Source organism: Malus domestica, chromosome 14 (assembly GCF_042453785.1).
Source record: "Malus domestica chromosome 14, GDT2T_hap1".
In the NCBI taxonomy this organism is placed as follows: Eukaryota; Viridiplantae; Streptophyta; class Magnoliopsida; order Rosales; family Rosaceae; genus Malus; species Malus domestica.
In genome coordinates, this window is record NC_091674.1 from 18,046,003 (window position 1) to 18,060,096 (window position 14,094).

Below are 14,094 nucleotides of genomic sequence, written 5' to 3' on the forward strand. Positions count from 1 at the left end.
GGCATGCAATGGGGGTTACATTATATCCTTCAAGGCATCAAACCACAGACATTTGAAGAGTTAGCCACCCGTGCCCACGACATAGAGCTAAGTATTGCCCATCACGAGAAGAAAGAGCCGATCACCGACTTCAAGAAGGATAAAGTGTTCTCCCCAAATGTAGACAAGACTGGGAAGAAAACCCCCAATTAAGCATTCACTGTTAGCACTGCGCCCGTCAAGACCGCCTCCGCACCCAACAAGATCTCCTCCAAAGCCAAAGCAAAGGAGATAAAAAGAGGTGAGCCTCCTCGCACCCAAGACAGGTATAAAAGCACCTTGAGGGAATTGGAGCAGAAGGTGTACCCTTTTCCTGACTCAGACGTGGATGCAATGTTAGACGACTTGCTGGAAAAAAAGGTAATCGAGCTACCCGAAGCTAAGCGGCCTGAAGAAATGAATCGCATAAACGATCCTAAATACTACAAGTACCATCAAATTGTGAGCCATCCTGTGGGTAAGTGTTTCGTCTTAAAAAAGCTCATCATGAAGCTAGCACAACAATGACGAATCGAGCTCGACCTCAAAGATACGGCCGCAACACATACTACTACAATTGCATTTGGATCTTTCGATCCCGCACCTCTCCAAGCAATACCTGACCATTCTTATCAATGCTCAAGTTACACGATACCTTCTGCACAACCATCGCCAGGGGCAAACGAACAAGATGCACATGCCGATGATGAAGAAGGATGGACATTGGTGACCTACAAAAAAACAAGGAAACCAAAACCACAAGCCACAAGACCAAAGGTGGAACAAGTGAGAAAGCACCGTTGCCACAATAGTAGGAAGCCCAAAAGAAACGTAAAAGCTGATAAGCCAATGTATGTTGGGGAACCTATGGTGCAAGAGCCACGCATTCCTGTCTCCTTGCACAAGTACTTCCCGAATGACTTCTTCCAACAGTGCATTATCGCTGTATGCCACATGGTCGAAATAGAAATGGAAGAACTTTCAAAAGGTAAAGATATCACCACTGAGGGAGAAAAAAAACTCTCACGCTCGAAGAAGGTCTGCCAACACACTTTAGCATTGAGGAAGCGCTACGATTGCCAAGAAGATGCGAAGAGCATTAGCATCGGTCTTGGAAAGTCCCAATGACCACGAAGTGCAAGAAAGCAAGAACGAATGCTTGAAGCTTCAGCCACATGAATGTGCCACATGCTGTGCCATCGAGGACGCAATCCACTTCACCGACGAAAACTTGCTGCTAGGATCCAAGCCTCACAATCGTCCTATCTTCGTCTTTGGGTACGTAAGGGAGCACAAAGTCAACCGCATGCTTGTGGATGATGGATCAGCCATAAACATCATGCCAAAGTCAACAATGACTACAATCGGCATCAAAGTCGTCTACTAATCCAAGGTTTTAATCAAGGAGGACAAAAAACGATAGGCATGATCCGAGTAGAGATGACTATTGGTGAACTCAAGTCAAGCACGATATTCCATGTGATTGATGCAAGAACTTCCTACGGCTTGCTCTTAGGAAGGCCTTGGATCTATGCGAATGGAGTAGTACCGTCTACCCTTCACCAATGCTTAAAATTCTACCAAGAAAGAGTGAAGGTAATCTATGGCGACACCAAATCATTCATCGCAGCCGAATCACATTTCGCAGACGCCAAGTTCTACATGGATGAAGACATGGTGCCTGAAGCTCTTCCAAAAGAGATCAAATCCACGGGCAAAGCAACACCTAAAAAGCAGGAGTGGCAAGCCATGCCTAAGAAGCAAGAAGGAGAAGCCATGCCGTCTTCAAACAAGAACGATGATAAGCTTGCTAAACCTACAACAACCAAAGGGAGTACGACGCCCTCAAATGGACCAAACACACCCGTCTTCCGATACATTCCGATGTCGAGAAGAAAGAATGGTCAATCTCCGTTCGAAACTGAAGCAAGCAAAGCCGACGCACAGCGGCATATGGATAATGTAAAGTTGCTCAAGACAAATGCAGTTTTGCCTCTGACACAGCTAGGCGACGCTAAGGTTGCAAGACTACCACAAGGCTTCATAAAAGCTCTACCAAAGGGGGTGGAACCAAGCTTTCTCCCAACTAAGAGGACTGAAGAAGGTTTTGATCCAAATGCCTACAGACTCATGTCGAAAGCTGGGTACGACTTCGCTTCTTCCTCGAATCCTGAAAAAAAGGTTTCTAACACCGTCAATAATAAAGAACGTGACCTCATCGAGACTCAAAAGAAGTTGAAGAAACATGGTTACGAAGTTGACAACGACAAAGCTGGACTTGGCTTCACACCAAATGCACCCGTGAAGATTTCAAACAAAGCAAAAAATGCTAGCACTCAACACATCAGCGTAAGCATTGAACAAGATCAAGAGGAGCCTAAGTCCGCCTCTCCGACGTCAGTTTTCGATAGAGTGAATCGTTCAAGACCCAGAACGTCAGCACTTGATCACATTGGTGGTCAAAACTGAACCTCCGTCTTCAAGAAGTTTAACAGGCCAACATCCCAAAGCTCTGTTTTTGAAAGGTTGTCAAAACCTAAGAAGCAAAGCCACACGGCCAGCTCTCCTTTTTGTCGGTCGACTTTGGAAAGACTTGAAGACAACTGGAAGTTTTCTAGAAATAGGGAGACAACGTCAAAGGAAGAAAAGCTCGATAGGCTAGCAAAAAAAGGCAATATTCGAAGCTCAATTCTTTCAAGGATGAATAGCCAAACAATCTTGGAGGTTGACACAAATGGACCACTGAAAGTAAGAAGGCGCACCATCATCCACACTGGACAATCTTCATACCAACAAGCCCAAGAGGATGACACTGAAGGGGAGATCCAAGACATCTTCCCCGTCACAATCCAAAAAGGCAAAGGAGACAAAATCTTTAAGGAAGACGTCACTTTTTTTTCTTTCGACTCAAAGTCACCACCTTGATCGCTGGGGGCATGCTCCAAGTCAAGTGAAGTTGAAGGAGGGACTCATGTCACTTCAAAGAAATTACACATGAAGCCTACGTCGCATTCACAAATGCGCCAATCGAAAAGGGGGCAAGAAACCATTGTTAATACTTTCAAGCCTGGATGAAGCTGAGATCGACAACATTATCGAAGGTGATCTAATTCAAGAGGTCATGGACGCAGGATGAAACTTAAATGTTGCCTTTAAAAAATCAGGGGAACTCCGCGCTTGCATAGATTCTCGTAACTACAACACCCGAAAGGACGACACCGAAGAGGAAGTCCAGGATGTCTTCCACATCACGATCTAAGAAAGCAAAGAAGACGAGATCCCCAAAGAAGATGTCACTGTTGCGCCACCACAACTTGAGGATGGGGGGCAAGCCACGGTTGATGATCTCAAAGAGCTCAACTTAGGCACAATAGAGGAGCAGAAACCTATCTTCCTCAGTGCGCTGCTAAGTGCAGACGAGGTAGATGAGTATTACCAACTGTTATCAGAGTACAAAGACGTCTTTGCTTGGACCTACAAGGAAATGCCCGGCCTTGACCCTGTCATCGTTGTGCATCATCTTGCAATCAAGCCTGGAACGCGACCGATAAAGCAAACTCAAAGGCGCTATCGATCTGAGCTTATTCAATAAATCGAGGCAGAGATCGACAAGCTAATTGAAGCAGGCTTCATTCGAGAGGTGCAATACCCCAAGTGGATCTCCAACATCATCATCGTCCTTAAGAAATCTAGACAAATACGTGTTTGCGTAGACTTCCGGAACCTCAATGACGTTTGCTCGAAAGATAATTTTCCCTTGCCAATCATCGAAATCATGGTGGATGCAACCACTGGCCACGAGGCACTGTCATTCATGGACGGCTCTTCTGGATATAATAAAATTCGCATAGCTCTCGAAGACGAAGAACTAACAGCCTTCCGCACTCCAAAAGGTATCTACTGCTACAAGGTGATGCCCTTTGGTCTGAAGAACGTTGGAGCTACATATCAATGTGTAATGCAGAAAATCTTCAATGACATGCTACACAAAAAACGTAGAATGTTACATAGACGATGTGGTGGTCAAGACAAAGAAAAGATCAGACCACTTGAAGGATTTACGAATGGTGTTCGAAAGGCTGCGAAAATACAACCTCAAGATGAACCCGTTAAAATGTGCGTTTGGTGTCACCTCTGGAAAGTTCCTTGGCTTCATTGTCAAGCACCGTGGTATTGAAGTAAACCAATAAAAAATCAAGGCCATTCAAAGCATGCCTGAGCCAAGCAACCTGCACGAGCTGAAAAGTCTACAAGGACGGCTAGCCTTCATCAGACGCTTCATCTCCAGCCTTGTAGGGTGTTGTCAACCGTTCAGCTGACTCATGAAAAAAGATGTTCCGTTTGTATGGGACGAAGCATGCCACAGTGCTTTTGAAAGCATAAAAAAGTATTTGTCAAGTCCACCTGTCTTGGGGGCGCTTGTGCCTGGGAAACCACTCATATTGTACATCGCCGCTCAGGAAAGTTCAGTTGGAGCACTCTTGGCGCAATAGAATGAATCCCAGAAAGAATAAGCGCTCTATTACCTCAGCCGAACTCTCACCGGCGCTGAGTTGAACTACTCTCTAATAGAAAAGATGTGCCTTGCCTTGGTGTTCGCCATCCAGAAACTCAGGCATTACATGCATGCTTACACTATCCACTTGGTTGCTAAAGCTGACCCGGTCAAATACGTCATATCTAAATCAGTCTTAACGGGGCGACTCGTTAAATAGGCGCTGCTTCTTAACCAGTATGAGATCATTTAAGTCCCAGCTAAAGCCGTCAAGGGACAAGCGCTAGCAGACTTTCTTGCAGATCATCCAATCCCAACTGATTGGAAAATCTCAGACAACTTGCCTGACAAGGAAGTGTTCTACATCGACATCTTCTCGACATGAACGATGTTCTTCGACAGATCTGCACAAGTAGACAGAGCAGTGGCAGGAATAGTATTTATGTCGCCATAAAGGCAGATATTACCTTGTTCCTTTCAACTAAGTGAATTATGCTCCAACAACGTCGCTGAGTACCAAGCACTGATCATCGGGCTCTAAATAGCGATCAACATGGGAATTACAGCCCTTGAGGTATTTAGCGACTCCAAGCTCATAATCAATCAACTCTTAACCGAATATGAGGTGAGGAAAGATGATCTCGTCCCATACTTCCGGCTGGCAACTCAACTGCTACAAAAGTTTGAGACTGTGACACTAGAACATGTGCCAAGAAAAGAAAATCAAATGGCAGACGCTCTTGCCAACCTAGCCTCAAACATGACATTAGGAGAAGATGAAACCGCAGACGTGCCAGTCTGCTAAAGATGGATGACCCCTCTCGTCACTGAAATACTGCTGGATGATACAAATGTCATCTCAGTACTTCCAGTCGATGTTGAAGAGTGGAGACAACCGCTAATTAACTACTTAGAGCATGGAAAACTTCCAGATGATTCTAGACACCGCTCTAAAATACGTCGACGAGCACCTCGCTTCCTCTACTACGAAGAAACACTCTACCAGCGCTCTTTCGAATGAGTACTTCTGAGATGCCTAGGTGAGGAAGAAGCCAATCAAGCCATGGAAATACAAGTTCTACGAGAAATACAAGTTCAACTGCACAAGTCTTCCATGTATCATGCTCCGGCCAACGGTTTTGCAGAAGCATTCAATAAAACATTGTGCAATCTCTTAAAGAAGGTGATCGGCCGAACAAAGAGAGACTGGCACGAAAGAATAAGCGAAGCACTTTGGGCATATCGGACGACATATAGGACTCCTACCCAAGCTACGCCTTATTCTCTTGTATATGGCATAGAAGTTGTTCTACCGCTCGAAAGTCAAATTCCCTCACTAAGAATGGCTATACAAGAAGGCTTGACTGATGAAGAGAATGAAAAGTTGCGCCTTCAAGAGTTGGAAGCACTCGACGAAAGAAGGCTCGAAGCTCAACAACATTTGGAATGCTACCAAGCACGGCTATCCAAGGCATTCAACAAGAAGGTCCGCCCAATGTCTTTCCAAACTGGAGATCTTGTCCTTGCATTGCGTAGGCCTATCATCACAACTCACAAGACAAAAAACAAGTTCACATCAAAGTGGGATGGACTATACGTAATATAAGAAGTCTACACCAACGGCGCTTACTTAATCATGGTAGAAGACGGCTTGAAGATCGGCCTCATCAATGGCAGATTCTTGAAGCGCTACTACCCCTAAAACAAACGCCATGCTCCTCGCCAACATGAGCATAAACTGCACATGGCAACAAAGCTCCTGGCCCGCGAAAGCATAAACTGCGTATGGCAAAAAAAAAAAAAGTATTTAAACCATGTTATGACTTGATCCCTCCTCAACCGAGGGTACATAGGCAACTTGAAATGTCAAAACTTCAAGTACAGTCACACCATCTAAAAAAAAGAAAAAACACTTTGAAGAATGAAGAGCAAATTCAAAAATGTAAATACTTTATTTCTTTAAAAGAAGGAGTCAGCTCCAAAGCCTGATTACAAGAAAAAACAGAAGATACTACTTGAAAACTATGTCCCTAAAACTGCGAAGGCGATCTTCAAGCAAGCCTTCCAAAGCCTTCAAAGTCTCTACCTCGGTGGGAGACAAGATGGGCAACTCCATAGTCATGCATTTCTCTCGTTCTAAGCGTGAAATCTCCTATTGGCATTGAGAAAGTGTAGTTCCCTGCTCCGCGAGAACACTTTTAAGTTATGATGCTTCGATTACCAACTGCTCTCGCTCTTGCACCAATGCATCTAGACGCCCCTGGACAGAAGTTAAAGAAGTCTCTGTAACTTGATAATCTCCCGAAGCAGCTTGCTGAAAAGACTAGACTTGAGCCAGTGATAAGTTTATTGTTGCTAGCTGATGAGCTCTAACATTTGGGCTTAACTTCTCAAAGGAAATAGCACGCAAGGAAGAATACTCAGTCGAGGCGGCCATAAGTTCGGCAATCTTGATCTTCAAGGATGAAGAATCAACGTTAAGGTTGTCAATCACAGAAACAAGCTTCGACAAATCCTCATTGAGCAATGTAAGGTCTTCTAACGGGCACTTAGAAATCTTTTTCTCTATATGGCTCTTGATATCCATTGCCGCACCAAGACTGATGCAATGGATGACTTGCTCAGTACAGCTAAGGTTCGGCCCTCTCAAAGAGATCTCAGAGTTAGCTGGCAAATGTGTTGGACGTATGATGGGTTATTGCATACCTTCACCTACACATGGCAAACTCGGGAAGTTCAGCAGATTTGGAACAAGCTTTGCACCAGGCGGATCCCTAATCTCCCTGTCTGTAGGTAGGTCGCCTGCAAATAGCATCTCCGTATAGGAATAAACATCTGCAGTTGCCAAATCAAAAGGACAAGAATGCCCAACCTAAAGAAGACGAAGAAAGATGTTATAAACGAAAACCAAAATGATGAAAGCAGAAGAAATCATGAGAGAGAATGAAGTACATACATCTCTCTCAAATGGCGTACGGTCATCGAATTGAGGAGGTCTAAACACTTCTTTCTTCTTATGACGAAAATTGACATCGTTGTCAACCTGAGCATCCTCAAGTGGTCGCTTGTTTGAAACTTGTTGATGCTGCTGCAAAATAAATCCATCTTCGTGCGAGTCAACTTCATCTCCTGCCTCTTCAGAAGCATCCGAATGTCGAGGAGATAAGCATGGGCGTTGAGGAGCTAAAGCTACAGATCTATCTTGTTAGGGAGCTGCACTCGCGCAATCAAGATGCACCAGTCGCATAGGAACCACAAGACAACCCTCTCTCGACATATCATCGCTTGAGTGAGAAGAATTGGTACCACTTGCCATCCCCAAGTTTTTGTAATGTGTCTTTGACCACCAACGTGCGTAAACACGGGTCACTGGATTACTCTTGAACTCATCATTGGCTGGCAGCGTGATAACAACATTTGTGAATGAACGGGTACAAGACTCCCAATACATGTACACGGCTTGCAGGGATGCCGATTGGTTTTTTTCCTTCAGCTTGCCTGGCACGCTTTGGACAAAACCGAATTGCCTACTGAAACGGTGGGGACTATATGGCTGAACAATGCATCGGTCTTCTTGCCACAAAGAAATAAACCCTGATCGAAGACTTCTATGATAAGACAAGTCTGAAAAACAGAGATGCGAATTGTCCACTATGCCTCGCTGCACCGAGCCAACTCTCGCTAAGGGGTCCATCCTCAAATCTTCACAACTTTTAAATAGCGTTCGTGCCTGCAAATCATCAAGGCTCTTCGCGAAGAGCACACCAGAATACTTCGTCATCAAAGGCCCCAGTTTGGCTCCAGTCGATGAAGAAGCCTTGACTTGTCTAGAGTCAACAAAGGAAAATGAGTGCCAAAATATTCACCCAACTAACCATACACATAGTGGTAAGGAAGCACTGCAGCACGATCTTCAGTGCTTGCCGAGTCCGAGACAATGCTTAAGCCATTGTAAATGTTGGCTAAGATCGAAATAGCAAGGCTAAAAGACTCACCTGCATCCATCTTGCTAGCAACTTTGAAAACTCCAAGATGAACTAAGTTGACGTCGCCTGCTGGGAAAACAAACTTACAAAGCCAACAAGCTAATAAAGCAGCTAGGTAAGACTCCTCCACATGCTCTGATGCTATGCCAAGATCCTCAAATGCTCTCAACTCGTTAGAAGAGCGGCGCCTGGTTGAGCCAATAACACCGAACGGGTCTGAGTCTCCCTTTGGCCTAGTGGTCTTGTTACAACCACTTTTCTTCAAAGGCTTCTTATACCTCATGGCCTTCCAGTACCAAAATCGGATCCACGAGGAAATCCTCACGCCTGATTTACCTTGAGCATCCTGGAAAAGCTTGTGATACGCCCAAAACAAACAGCGGCAACTCGCAGGCAATCCTCGGCTATTGCAAAGAGAAAGTTCCTCCGCGCTAGGAACGACCTTGTCGTAAAACCTACCTTGGATCGACAAGCCTCCTATCCTGTGAAGATCCCAAAGTGAAATTGACATCTCCCTTTGCACTGTGTGAAGTGTGTTGGTCACTGAACACCAATGCTCAAAGAACGCACGAATGATGGAATGATGGCAATCATAACTAAACAAAGATGAGTACACAGCGTGGTAAAGGCCCACGTTAGTAAGCACATCTTTAGTCGGCTTAAGAAATCTTCAAGCACTTCCAATAAAACTCATAAAAAACGGCATCTCCAATAGTCGAGAGGATACCATTCCAAGTCATAGCTCCGTTGCGGATGTGATCACCAAGAAGCTTAAATGTGGCCGAATGATTGTCACCAGCATGGTGCGAAGGATTCAAGATAAGAATCCTCGAGATGCACGCCTTCTTCTTCGTATCTGGTTGAACAGAATCTACCACCTCCCAAGATACTTCGAAAGACCACGACTTGATATGCATGGAGTTATCTTTTACGGGAAGGGCAAGCGCCTTAGGACCAGTCAGTGGTTTGTAAAACTTCAACGTCGTTCCTCTATCTTGCGAATCGTCTGCCTTCGCAAGAATGGTGATGGTGCTGCTCTTAAATCACTTAAAAATACCATGACCTCGGAAAAAAATCAGCCATAAAACTTAAGCAGCACGGCAAAGAGGGCAGCTACAAGACAGTCTATCCAAGCGGCGGCAAGAAGCACATCAACGTTACCACCGAGGAAAGTTGTGACCAAAAGGCATTACACAACATAAACTTGCTGCAGTCTCTTGCACCGCTCCACACGGTAGCGCACCACCGAGGGAAAAAGACTGTGAACAAAAGGCATTACACAACGAAGTCCCTCCACGGTCTCTTGCACAACACCACACGGTAACGCACCACCGAGGGAAAACTGTGATAAAAAGGCACTATGCAACGAAACCCCGTTGCAGTCTTTTACACAACACCATGCAATAAGTGACACACTCCAACAAACCCCAGGCAACAAAAATGCAGCAGCTATGCAATGGTTGTGCAGTGACGACACAATCCTCCAGCACTACAAAAAAAAAATCAATCAGAGGGGTACACATATTATATATAAATAAACATTATATATATATATATATATGTATATGTATATATATGAACATGGTGATGGTGCCGTGCACCTATATATATATTATTTTATATACATGAACATGGTGATAGTGCCGTGCAAATATATATACGCGAATAGGCCTCACAGGGTAAAGGCTTCACAAGAGGCAGCGAGAATGCAGTGGCTGCGCAATTGGCTGTGAAATGGTTGTGCAGTTGTGGTGTCCAGAGAAGCAAGTGAACATGCACAAATATGAAGCAACAAGCTTCGGTGCAAATAGACACAACTACACTTGATAGGTTAAAAATCTCAAACTGATGGGAATGGAATAAGGATCGAATACCTATCTAAAAGCCTTACAGGAAGGCTTACTTATACACACCAGAAATTGAAAAAAAAAAAAAATTAATCAACATTACAAAGCACATGCAATGAATGATGATGCTCACACATGCAGCAGCCTGCGCAGAAATCTTTTGTTAAAGCTGGGAAAAGCTTTAACAACCTGCAAGCAGCATATTTGGGGGAAAACAAGGACATGCGGCTTTAGTTGTGTTTTTTAGATTGAATGATTTCATTGCTGAGTTCACTGCCACCCTCCTCCTCTTTGTTCACCAACCCATGAGCAAGATCAGGAAAGCTGCGTCCTCTCTTTCACCGAGCCCCACCCAAAGCCTTTTATGCCCAGAGTTCAAGAGATAAAAAAATGGAGATTGGGAAGTCTGCTAAGGAAAGCTATGGTGCTATATATATTAAAAAAATAAAAAATAAGGGTGCACGGCAACATGTGACAGAAATATATATATAAATTGATTTGCATGAATGGTGCACGGCACCATGTGATAGAAAAAAAAATGGTGGTACAGCTTCAAAAGGAAAAGAAATAATATATAAAACAATGGTGCTTAAAAAAAAAGAAAAAAAAAAGGTGTTGATGTCCACTCACTCTGACATGATTGTTGTCTGCACTTACTAATATATATACATATGTTGATAAAGATATCATGAATGGTGCACGGCACCATATGACAAAAGAATATATATATATATATATATATATATATATATATATATATATATATATATATATATATATATATAACAATGGTGCTAAAAAAAAAATGGTGCTCAGGCACCAACAAAAAAAATATGTATATATAGACACTAAATGAAATAAAGCTCATTTATTAATATCTCCTATAAGTTACAAATATGTACATATACATGAATCAAAATAAACATACAAGAGGGAGCCTTCACAAAGGCTGTTTAGGAGAAGTCTCAGTAGTCAGCGGAGCTTTAGCAGTCGGCGGAGCCCCAGAAGGAGGAGGCATCGGAGGTTGATCATTTGGAGTTTCATTACGCGGTACAGCCCCAGAAGACAAAGGCAAATGCTGTTGGAACAAACCCATAAACCTCTGATGATCAAGTAAAATCTGATCATCAGATTCCTGCATCTGGTCAATCTTCCTCTTCATGTTTGTAGCATAGTTATATGCGAGCCTGTGCAACTGTTTATTATCATGTTTGAGCCCTCTAATCTCCTGTTTGAGACTCATCACTTCAGCCGCCAATGATTCAACTTGACGGGTTCGAGCAAATAGGCGTTGAGCCATATTAGACACATAACCTGCACACTACACACTGAGAGCCAGAGAATCCTTAACAGCCAACTCATCAGACCGTTTGGAAAACAGTCTATTATCTTTGGGAGTGACAAGGTTCCAGGCCACCACCGTAGCGGTCATATCATTCTTCATCACCGAATCCTCAACGGTAAGAGGACTAGTATGGGATATGAAGGATGGACGTCATATGTTGTCTAGAGAAGGCATGGCTGCCTCTTCACCAAGGTTCAAGTCAAAACGACGGTCGGAAGGGCCATACATTTTCAAAGGTGTTGAAGAAAGAAGAGGTCGGACAAGTCAAGATCGTAGAAGTGCAAGAAGGGAGTTTCTACAGGCAGAAATTCAAGTGTGCTTTGAAACGTACTGCGTGTCTCTATAAAAATCAGCACCCGACGGGATTTCAGAGATCAAATAGGCAAGCTCAGAAATCGAAGAGGCCAATTCAAAAATCGAAGAGGCGCTAGCTTTCTCAAAAGCTGGGCTTACTCAGCAATCACGGGCCAATCTTCTTTTCCAGATTTGTCCGCACTTGTCACATGCAACCTCTGCACTCGACGGAGCTCAGAACTCGAAGAGGCAAGATCAGAAATCGGAGAGGCATCAGCTTTTCCAGACGTGTCAGCATCTGTCACATGCACAATCAGCTTTGCGGAAATCACGGGCAATTTGTCGAAGCGCCGATTCCAGATATCGAAGAGGCACTTGCTTTTCCAAACGTGTCAGCGCTTGTCACATGCACACTCAGCCTTGCAGAAATTTCAGGCAATCTATCGAAGATTTCTTGTGAAGTAGAAAGCACGTGAAGTTTACTGTTAAATCATCCAACGGTTGCCGACAAGAGTAAAGGAATAGTGCCGCTACTGGCTGTTGAAAAAAAAGTCCTATATATGTTGACCTTCATCCTCCATAGCAAGGCAGACCTGCAAAAATGCCCAACCATTCCTCACCTCCGAAAGTACACTCCCAGCATAGCCTCTTGAAATACTCAGTTTTCTTCCTCTCCGGGAATACCTCTGCAAACAAATGACACCAAAAGCGAAAGTATCTCATATCATCAGGGTAGAAAGCAAGAGTATCTTATATCATGCAATCTCATTATCCTTTTCTTTGTCCTTGTTCTTACCTGCAAAGACAAGGATGAAGAAAGCAATATGTTGGAACCTCCACTCAAACTCCCAGTCAGGAACCGACTGCTTGGAACCCTTCCCTAATTGCTTACCTAGCACTGCTCTAGAAGCATCCATTGTTTCAACATCTTATGCTTCCAGAGAAGATACCACATCTGCTCGAAGAACAGATAAGGCAAGGGAAATGGTACATTGAAGCATGTGGAGACAAGCACAACAAGCATGTGCCGATTCATCCGCTACTTCTTCAAAATCAAAAGTATCTCATCTCATCAGGGTTGCAATCACTCTGGGTTTGATGGACTTGTTTCGACCCTCAAATTCTTGGGTCGACTCGCTAGGCGTTGTGAGCTGCAAGTGCCGATTCACCACCTTTGAATCAAATCCAGTTCAAGAATAAGCTATGGAAAGTAAACAATTGGAGGAATCCAGAAAATCCTCTAACACAGTTCAAGATCAAAGCTGTGGAAAGTCAACATGCACAACAAAATACGCGCCGATTCATACACTACCAAAGCCAAAGATCATTTACCACGTGAAGCTCCTTGTGATCCAATTTCAACCTTCAAGATCAAGCCTCGACGACCCTTGAAGAAATTTCAAACAAACTGCAAGAACAAGCCTCAACGGCCCTTGAAGAAATTTCAAACAAAGTTCAAGAACAAGCGTCAACGGCCCTTGAAGAAATCTCCAGCCCGATTGAAGATCAACCCTCGATGGCCCTTAGATCGACATCTACATTAAGGGACTTCAAAACATGTCTTCTACATGTGACAAGCACATGTATACGACACGCCTTAAAGTGGGGGCATTTGTAGACATCGAAATTTCGGTGAAATAAATGTTGATCAATAATTAAAATTTCAACGTGCACGTGTCATATAACTTTTACACATAGCATGTGACTCAACAAAAAATCGAGAATCATCATAAAAGTCATCAAACATGACACGTGTCAACACTTGGCAGAAATGGTTTATTTCATCTGATTATTTAAATCCAAAAATCAAGTTTTGGAATTCTATAAATAGGAGGCCAAGGCATTCATTTTTAGGGACCAATTCATAACCAATTCACCTTACACCAAAACCTTAAAGCTTTGAAACTCCAAAGCTCCCAAGCAAATCCCGAAGGATCAAGAAAGCTCTCTTCGTTCTTCGTCAACCCAACCTTCAAGATCAAACCCCAACGGCCCTTTGAAGGAACTTGTCAACACTTGGCAGAAATGGTTTATTTCATCTGATTATTTAAATCCAAAAATCAAGTTTTGGAATTCTATAAATAGGAGGCCAAGGCATTCATTTTTAGG